This window comes from Orbicella faveolata, unplaced genomic scaffold (assembly GCF_042242905.1).
Source record: "Orbicella faveolata isolate gen_17 unplaced genomic scaffold, um_ofav_v1 contig_46, whole genome shotgun sequence".
In the NCBI taxonomy this organism is placed as follows: domain Eukaryota; kingdom Metazoa; phylum Cnidaria; class Anthozoa; order Scleractinia; family Merulinidae; genus Orbicella; species Orbicella faveolata.
Genome location: NW_028301576.1, coordinates 3091755 through 3101586, shown reverse-complemented (window position 1 = coordinate 3101586; position 9832 = coordinate 3091755). Strand labels below are relative to the sequence as shown.

The window sequence follows — 9832 nt, the reverse complement described above, 5'->3', positions numbered from 1 at the left end:
GCCTTTACTTTGCTTATTCAGTGTTTGCTGGTGGTAAACTGAGCCTTCCTTGCTCAATTAGGAGTGCGTGGGTGACAGCAATAAAGAGGATCATCAGCTGGGGAATATTTCCTGATATACTGCCAGAAATAACTTTCAAAACGTTTCGTTAACCCTAAGGATAATTTATCTTCGAGCTTGGTGAAGGTTACGAAGCCAAGCAGAAGGGTAAACATAGCAGTCTGTGTGCAAAGATTAGGTAATGCACGCGCGCTGGGGGTCACATTTTTCATGGCTTGATCAAATTAAGATTGGCTTGATCAAATTAAGGTTCGAGGTCTTTCGCTGCCCCGTCCAGTACGTAACTCTCGATCTGTCTACATATCGTTAGTTCCGCGCTGTTTTGTGTTCTTGTCGGCTAAACTCTGTTCTTTTTCAGTCCTTCAGTAAGGAGCCGGTGCGATCGCTAGCAGGGAAACGTTTTGGGTGACCTCGGGTGGGTGACCGAAATATTGGCAACCATATAAGTTGCAATAGACATGCATTACATCTAGAACGACTAACAGCTTTAGGCTACAGTAAAATTGAAATTCCCTGTAAATCACCCTAGACTTAATCAGGAATAACTAACTCAGTGAACAAATGAAATGAAAAAGCATCTTTCACTAACTAGTGCACGTTAGATTTCAGCCATCGTATAAAGAAACTTTATCACTCGGAAACTGATAGAAGGTATTAGCATGGTACTTTAAGCGTTCAACACCAGCGTCAATTGTTTTGAGTGTTATAGGATTAAAACAAAGGTATTGTGTCTATTGTAGCCACTGAATGGAAAGAAAATGTCAGCAATCACGAAAGGAAGCAGGACGAAGAGCAACAGAACACTTCCATAAAACTGTCGGCAGGCTGTTTATCATTGGAAGACACAACAGTTCAAAGTTGTTTCGAATTCAGTACGATGGTGTGTTGTTAGCTACACTAGGAAACTGCTTTCAACAGTTACCGTCATACTTGTCTAAGTGATCTTGCCGGGCTTAAATAAAAGAATATATATTCTTGAAATCCTCTGCTTAAGTCCTCTCTCTCAGCATGAGAAGGAACATATTTTCAAGGGATGTTAACCGGTGAGAGAAACATGTACATGTTTTAAAACAGAAATCGTCATTGTAGTTTGAAATGACACACAAGAACGATCCCTTTGATTAATTAAAGAATTTAAAGCATTCAGATTCTCTTTACTCTCCAAACACTTGGAGAAGAATGCTGGCAGTTCAGTAGCACTTATGAAGTATGTACATACTGGATCAGAAGGTCTCAAGTTAAGGGCAACGCTTTAATCAGAGAATAACTGGGGGGAATGAAGCTTAAAGGCTTGGAGACTAAAGAAACAACAGATCGATAACATTTGATTCCCACTGCTTGTATAGGTGTACTTAAATGACTGTTTACAAACATTTTCTAAAATATTTGTACTTCTGAAAGTATTTCGTTAAAAAAGAATCATATTCGAGTATTCTTTTGTAAATCTGGGCGCTATGTGTCAGACGAGTACTGTGCCGACAGCCCCCAATCCGATTATTTCTTTTGAGGGCTCGGCTGACTGGTTGGAGAGAGTTGCCTTGAAAAGAACATTTGCAAGGACCTGTGTCCAAATCTTCAGACTCCTAAACAGAGCCACACACTGAAGGCTACAACAGTGGGATAGGGGGCTGGGGAAAGGGTAGCCGGTAACCATGGAAACACATTTAGTTATCGGGGTGAAAAGGGGTATAGAGAAACTACTTTTCAGCAATTGACTGTAGATTCAGGACACTTCAAGAAAGCAAGGTTAATAACTGAATAGCGATTAAAAGGATTCATAACCTTCGGGATTTTTGTTATTTAGTACACTTGGGAGAACGAAGAATGAATCAGTTGGAACATGAACTACCGGCGAGTTCTCCAAAATATTTTTGAGCAACTAAAGCTGTCAGTTTACATCTTTAGGTTTAGAGGAATCTCACCAATACTCACAAAATGCAATAATTGCATGTCACTGGTAGTAAACGAAAGCTCTTGGAAATACAGTTTCATTGGAAAAAATATACCGGCATACAATTTATACTACTAGAAATGTTTCTCTACGCTACTCTTTCCCTTATCCTTGTGCTCATAAAATAAGTATGCTTCAATGCACTTTGTAAGCCTCTAAGATCTTAGTGCCACGTGAGTCACAAAAAATGGCTTGGAATTTTGTCGGATTTCTTCGCTTGCTGCGCATACGTGTTCACAGACTTCGCACGGTGAAGAACGAGGAGGAAATCAGGGTTTCTTTTTTTTTTCTCAATTAGTCCTTTTCCTAAACAGACTAAATATCATGACGTTGTTTAGTCTTAGAAATACAATTCAGCAAACAGCAAACGTATGTGTATATACTATCTGAACATTAAAGTTGATCGATATAAGAATTTCCCTTCCTCTGGACCTAAGCTTTTCCTCAACAGTAGACCTGGATTACGAAGACGACCTTTTTAGTCTTGAAAAAATGTAAAACATGCGGCATAAGCCAATTTTGGAAACACAGATATTTATAATCCCGCCACAAGTGATAATCGACACGGAGGGTCAAAAAATAAAGCAGCTTCCATTTGGAAGTAAAAATATCCGACCGGAAGGAGATAGTGATTGACCCTTAACATTTCTGACCAGAGTCTCGTGCAAAGTAAACGGTGGAGATTTTAAGTTAACATTTCTAAAAGACTGTTGAAAGCTTGGCTACAAGCTGAATCCCATATGCTCGATAGAACCGCGGGAGGCAGATGACTTGCGCACCCGATAAATCTTTTTCATTTGGAGAGTCATTACAAAGTTAGTATTCTCGCTAAATTGAGGAAAGGGTGGAAAGAAGGGGGGACAACACGAAGTCCTCTAGGGACGGAAAGATGCGGTTATGTCTCCAAGACAGGGCTTTAGGGGAGCTTAAAATGCCGTTTATGTTAACTTTTGCGTAAAATAACTCAAAGATTAGACGCGAAGGACGCATTTGAACACTCCATTGGATTTAGTTTTGGCCCGTGGGCATGTTACTGTGTCTAGTTCTGGCCCACCTCTGCTGTTCCAGTCGCCGTCCTGGCGGGCAGGCCAGTGACGCTCAGTAACACTTTTCCCGAATACATAAAGTTTACATCTTGGCGCTCTAGTCTCACTCTATGCAGATTCCTAACCCAGAAAAAATTCAATTTCCCACTGAACGCTCAATTATCCACCCGTCATCCTTATACTATTGTTATACAATCATGAAGCGTGCAAAGTAGAAGGCGTTTTTTTATCATTATAATTTTTTATCATTATCTCTTATAACAAAGCAATTACTTTTGAAGTGGTAGAAATTTCTGGTCTGACTTTTCAATCTAATTCAAAAGGATTATCGAGCCTTCGTTTTCACCGCAAAGGGTTAGCCCCTAAAGACACCGCGTCAGAAAATGATAACAGAAAATCAGATCTGTCATCAATCAGAATAAGACATGTCAGATTACGCACTGACTTTCCTTGACCTTTTTTCTTCTCCTATAAATCTATAAACACCAAAACTTTACAGGGCTACTTCCACATGCACGAAACATGACTATGCCAACATTTTGATATTCACTTTGCCAAAACAGACGTTTATCCTCTGACTGGTTCGATACTGAATAGCACAAAACAAAAAAAGCCTTTTACCTATAAGTCTATGTAGTGTCACGAAAAGCAGTATCAACCACTAGTTTAACAAAGTCACGTGCACTGCAAAGAGCTCAAAGCCAGTTGTGGTGTAGCCCGGGTTATGTAATAAATGTTCTCTTTCCTTTGTCATTAATCACTGCCACACAGCGTTCCCGTCATGCCCAAGGAGCACAAATAAGGCTTTAACATCTCTGTTTCCAGGCGCTCCGTTCTTTCTACGATCCTTTTCTTCCTCCGTTGCTTCCTAGTGTACGTGCTATGGCACGTTCCTTACTTTTAAACAGCCATAGTAACCTCCCGTGGAAAAAAATCAACAGCCATTCACTGAACTGAAATAAAACATTGATGAGAAACCTCATTCCAGTGAAAAGAGGCATTTATACACTGCCTAGGTTCTGACTTGGCGTGGCTAGGTGATATACAAAACTATTTTCTTTGGAAGCCTTGTAATCTATTCGTGAGGGAATTCGAATAATGGTAAAATGCAACGTCCAGACATTGGCAAGTCTTTGGCTCATCCCTAGTGAGGTTCTCTCGCCCTTACATGTAAAAACATTTCATTTACGTCCGGACTCCGTTTTGAATTATTGTCGAAGAAGGTTACAGTATTTTACCTTGAAACGTCCGTCAATAGAGTTAAGGTCGCCATTTTATAGACGACCTCCAGCCTCTGCACTCTACAGCTGATAGTATTCAGACAAATAGCTCAGCCAATCAGCTTGAGTATTTGCATCCGTAGTCAATTGTACTTAACAACACCGAGGATTAAATTTTAATAATAGCAAGATATCTGAGTAAATAGTGAATTCATTTTTGTATCTTTACTTAGATCTTTCATGCTTTTTTCAAGACCGATTCCAGACTTGTTTCAATATTCTTCGAAAGCCATCTGCTTAGTCTTATTCATGTAGCTATGAGCAGCGCGCCACCCTATTCACGTAATTCACTGCTTCTGAAGGCACGTCAAAATACATTAGTCATTCTGGGTCACGCAGTGTCTTGATAATAAATTTAAAGTGGCTGTAAACCCCGTTGACAGAATGTTTTTAAAGTGCACCTAACCCCAAAAAATTTTTTTCGCTAAAACGAATCTCCTTGTTATTTGAAATAGTTCTGCGAAAAAAGTTTTGGATTCCGTTAAATCCTCGATTTTCTGTGCCCCGACGAAATCTCGAAAATAGCTCCAAAACACCGCCATTTTGTTTCACGACCGAGTTTGAGGAGAATGGGTCTAGCGGCTCTTGTGACGTCTACCCAGGAAGGTTGGATATCTCACGTCCTCTCATTTCCTTCAGGATGGTGCAATACACATTCGAAAAGTGCGCAGAAACGCCTTCCAGAGGTGCTATCGGCTGTTGCAGCAATATTCCAGATTTAAAGAAAGATATACTGTACAATTAACTGACGATGATCGGCTAATGGTGCAACAAAGACGTAAACGATGGTTGATTTTGTCGAACCGAAACAAGCGAACTGAATCTGTGAGAACCATTAAAGAACTCTCACTGGAATTTGTTCCGCAGACTTTCGAACGCTATTTTCATAAATTTTCTGCTTAAAGCTAACCAGCAATTTGTAGAAATACTACCTACAACCTATATCTTCCAATCCCGCAGTATTTGTAACATACAAAGTTGTGTGATCCGATCATGATCAAGAAGCGTTATACTGATATGTAAATAGATCGCAACTGTACGCCGCTAACCAACACTTATTTCTCTTTCGATTTAGATAAAAGTCGAAGATTAATCCTTTAGAATTACATGATAACAAAATTGTTAGACTCACAGAGTTTTTCGAAGGTTTGGAAATCAGCAGTGCGACAAAGATTCTGTGATATAGCGTCGAAAATATGACCGCGTAACATGTGCGGACCGCTTAGGGAACACATCCTTTTCGCTTATCCGACGAATTTCGCTGCAAACTTTGAGAACAATTTACATTGATTATTTGGAGTTATGACTTAAAACGTGTGACAATGTGAAATCGGTAATTGTATGAAATGTTTCCTTCCACCTTGCTTCCCGCAGCTTCAAAAATACAGGTCCAAACAATACGATTTTCAATCGATCGAAGCCAATGTTTTCGAGGTCATCAAGTCTCGAAAACTGCGACACGTACGTCGCTCTTATAAACATGAAGCATTCAACTGAAAGTAAAACACAAGCTGGATTTAACAGAACAATCACACCTTGATAAAATACATTCTCGCTAAGGACAAATGTAAACGGGCTATAAACACGCGTGGGAATCTTATGTTTAGTTGACGAAATTATCATCCAAAGCAGTCCTTGAGTTTTCTTTCCTGCTTTTCGTTTGCCTGCTCCTCCACTTCGTATCTAGCTTTCCATTCCTAATATACAAGCAACTCGTCCGCAAAGAAGTCTTCCCCTTCGTCGCTTGAAATATTGTAAATTGCTCTCAAAGCTCTAAGCAGTGAGTTCACAGTTGTCGAACGTGCTCGATCGAAGTTTATTTCGGAGTCTTCCGAATCGAAACTTAACTCTGACTCCAGTGACGAAAAAGAAATGATTCTGAGACAAAACTTGGACGTTTTAGTCCCAAAATACATCGGAACGATTAGTTTTGTGTTCCATTTTCTCGAGCAAATACAGAGAGTTGACTGAGGCGCCATTGTGTTTGGTTCCTGGGTAGACGTCATCAGGTACCGCCGCCCCAGACTCCCTAAAACGCGGTCGTGAAACCTTCAAGCGCGACTTTGAAAGGGCATAGAAAATCGAGGATTCAACCAAATTCAAAAATTTCTTCGCCCAAATGCTTCGAATAAAGTCTAGATTCGTTTTCGCGAAAAAAAAATTTTGGGGTTAGGTGCACTTTAAACTTTGCGAGAAGTTGCATCTTATCATGCTGATCACATATCGAATCAACGCGCTCGTTTTTAATTTATAAGCACTTCAAGCTAAAATTAAGGAAGTTTTTAACAGGTTATACTGCGGCAACCTATTATGCTACTACCATTATCAGTTCCGCAATGGCAGGGCATTCATGTCATACAAATATTGTCACTTATAAACATTTTGTCAAAGTTTAGCTGCTGGAAAAGTGCTGGAAACCGCTTTGCAGCTTCCTTAAATGAAGTGGTCGGCTGGCTCGAGTGCTGTCAAGGATCATTGTGCTGTGTTCTTGACACTTAAATGTCACAGTGCGCCTCTCCACCCAGGACTACACAGGGATACCAGCAGCCTGGTTGTGAAACATGATAAAGACTTGGAGCCAACATTCGATGGGATATCTTCCCATGCAGGAGCCCGAGTAGCAATCCCGTGGTCGCTATGGAAACCGGGATAAGCCAGTCAAGTATAAGTCATTGTCATTTGTAATGCGAACGCCTTACGCTTTAGTTAACTCCACCAAATTTTAATTTTTTGATAAGCAGTTATGCTTTCAATTTAGCTTATAATGTTCGGTCTACTTGTTTAGTTTATCACGCGGTTTTTTAGAAACAGTGCACAATGCAGTGAACTGGAATTAAATTCAGCTACGCTCTAATTACATGTTTCATTCATTCCTTCCTTCCTAATTCCCTTCATTCATTATTTATTCATTCCATACAAACAATAAAAGTTTTATTAACGCTCCCCAATTGGGCTTTTCCAATCAGGGTTACTCAGTAAAATTACAATGAAATCGCGACAAAAATTACAGTATGATTATGATAAAAAAAAAATACAATAAAATTGCAATAAAATAAATTCGTAGTCGCTAATTAACAATAACTCATCAGAGTCATTTGTTCGTTGACAAAACAGCGCTAATAAATCACTCAGGATTAGTTATAAATCTATCATTTTTAATAGACCTTTCCCGCATTCCAACAAACAATGGCACCGAGTCGAGGTCAGGGTGGACAAAAATACCGCAAATGTATAAAAATGTCCACCCCAACCTCTCTTTAGTGCTTTTGTTCGTACGCACTGAAGTGGAACGCGGGAAAGGTCTATTATACTTTCCTCTTCAAGGTTCAATCGTCGTCGTTGGCAGCCGTTCGTCTCGGGAGACGATGGTGTAGCGCTATGTCGATGCGGAGCATCGTCTCGAGTGGTTATAGAGTCCCACTCTGGAGTGGCAGTCTCTGTTGCAAATAACGCAGACGAAGGAGGATGGTGCTGCAATTGAGGCTGCCCTGGTCTTCCTTCTGGTTCTCTTCAAGGCCTGCTGGTCATTTCTGGTATTCTCAGCCCTCCCGACTTCTGAAGATACTGCATGTCGCCAGGACACTCTGATGCCAGCTACTTCTTCCCATGTGTTTGGATCAATCTCTGCTTTCTTCATGTCTCGCTCAAGGTTCAATAAACCACCAATAATATGATAATCAAGTAATGCAAAGACGACATATCCAATATTTTCCCCTCCCTGGGTCGTACAATCATCATTTTACTCTAGGAATGCCAATAAGCCAGTTATTAATCATAATTTCCTTTGTGGTATCTTTGCAAGTCTTGGGCGCGAAGCTTTCATTTAGTTCCAGATTTTCGCGGCAAAGCTTCAGGTTACAACCCAGCTGCCTTCGAGTGAATTCATCTAGGGGACTGGGAGCCAGTGCTCGCTTTTCCTTGTTGAGGTCACAATATTGCGTGACTTTACAGACAGTGCGTGACATTTTACAGTCAGTTTCTGCAAGCAAATTTGCTTGCTTCCTAATTGTCAACCGTGTTGTCTGAGGAAATGTGAGCCCTTCCTGACCTGTGTTCTTTCTTGAATGTTGTTCTTGACGTCACGATAATCTTCTTCTGACGCCAGAGTTTCTTCAAACTCGAACTCTACGTCACTGACAGTTAGCGGCCTCAAGGTAGAGCTGGGAAGGTCAATAGTGATTGTCTCCGGGTTTGAACGTTTTTCCGTGTATTCTCTGCGTTTTCTTGAACTTTTCCCTTCACTGCTCAGTGCGGATCCATAATATTCACCTTTGAACTTTCGTTCTCGAAATGTGTTCCCTGTATGGCGGTCTTTGTCCCTGGAGGTCGAGGGCGGGCAAGGCTGCATTCTAACTGGAGACACTTCCTCCCGTTTTCCCAATATAAAAGTCACAGTAGGAGCATGTCTTCTTTCATTCTGCAGCATAGCATTTACTGCTTGCCTCGTCTGTGGCAATGATTTACTTACGGCTTGTGGAGTTTTGCGAGAGGAAAAGCTTTCTCTGCTATCCGCGGTTTCATGCGATCTGTTCAAAACTTCTGGCTTTAGACTGCGACTGGCAAAGCTCTCACCTTGAAGGAGAGATTGTGGACATACACAGGCTGTATACGATGCTACTGGTCCCTCAGGTGGCAGTCTTTCTGTATCACTTGGACAACTCCGTAATTTCAAGAGGTCGAAGCCTTCGAAGACAGAAAAAGAAAATTGATTTCCTTTCTCTGAATCAGTACATGGCTTTCCCATTATTTTGTCGCTGGATGAAGCAAAAAGCTACGAAATATGAACTAAAACCAACCAGCTCACCTCTTGTATTAATTTCGGGCATTTCAAAAAGTGAAATGACACTGGTTCTGAAAGCGTCGTATCCGCCGGAGGCCTTGTCATTTTAGTCCGATGACGTAATTCAGTGCTTGAAGCGCCTTCAAGTAGGTAAACAGTTCGACATGAAAGTCAACTTTCAACGTGCACTGTTCTCGGTGTTTCTTTGTAACTCTGCAATGAAACACCACGACAAGCTACCTAAAATAAATTCGTAAGCTGACAATTATAATTAGCATTTTTACTTGCGAAAGTTTGTTCAAGCGAAAGATCCCAAACAATGATTGTACAAGCGCTTCAACGCTGCTTTTAAAACGAAAAGCCAACTTTAATTCGGCATAAAACAGCCATTAAAGTAGCACAACTTTCTCAATCACTTTCAAAATGAAAAGCAATTTACTCGACAAATTATTGCAACCGATGAACATGAAGTGGTCGCCGATATCAAATATTGATTGTTTATTTTGATCTCTTAGGAATTTCGTTTTGTAATATAATGTGGACGGGTTTTTCGCGCGCTCCGATTGGCTGAACCGCTGTGTATATTACGACTATTACAGGCACATGGAATTAAGGATGGTTGCGCAAGATCTTGAACTGGTTAAACGGTTAAGTCTAAAGTTCAGTGTCCTCGAGAAACACAACAACGGTTGTCAACACAAAGTTTATTTTATGT

At 40.6% G+C, this 9832-nt stretch overlaps 1 long non-coding RNA gene across 1 annotated transcript; it reads right to left on the bottom strand.

The window, feature by feature from the left end:
* Positions 1-3274: 3274 nt before the first annotated feature.
* On the bottom strand, positions 3275-6648 carry LOC149097977 (uncharacterized). The gene is made up of 2 exons (XR_016203775.1): positions 4296-6648; positions 3275-4010 (listed from the first exon to the last, which is right to left on the bottom strand). It is a non-coding gene; the product is annotated as an uncharacterized LOC149097977 (long non-coding RNA).
* Positions 6649-9832: the final 3184 nt, after the last annotated feature.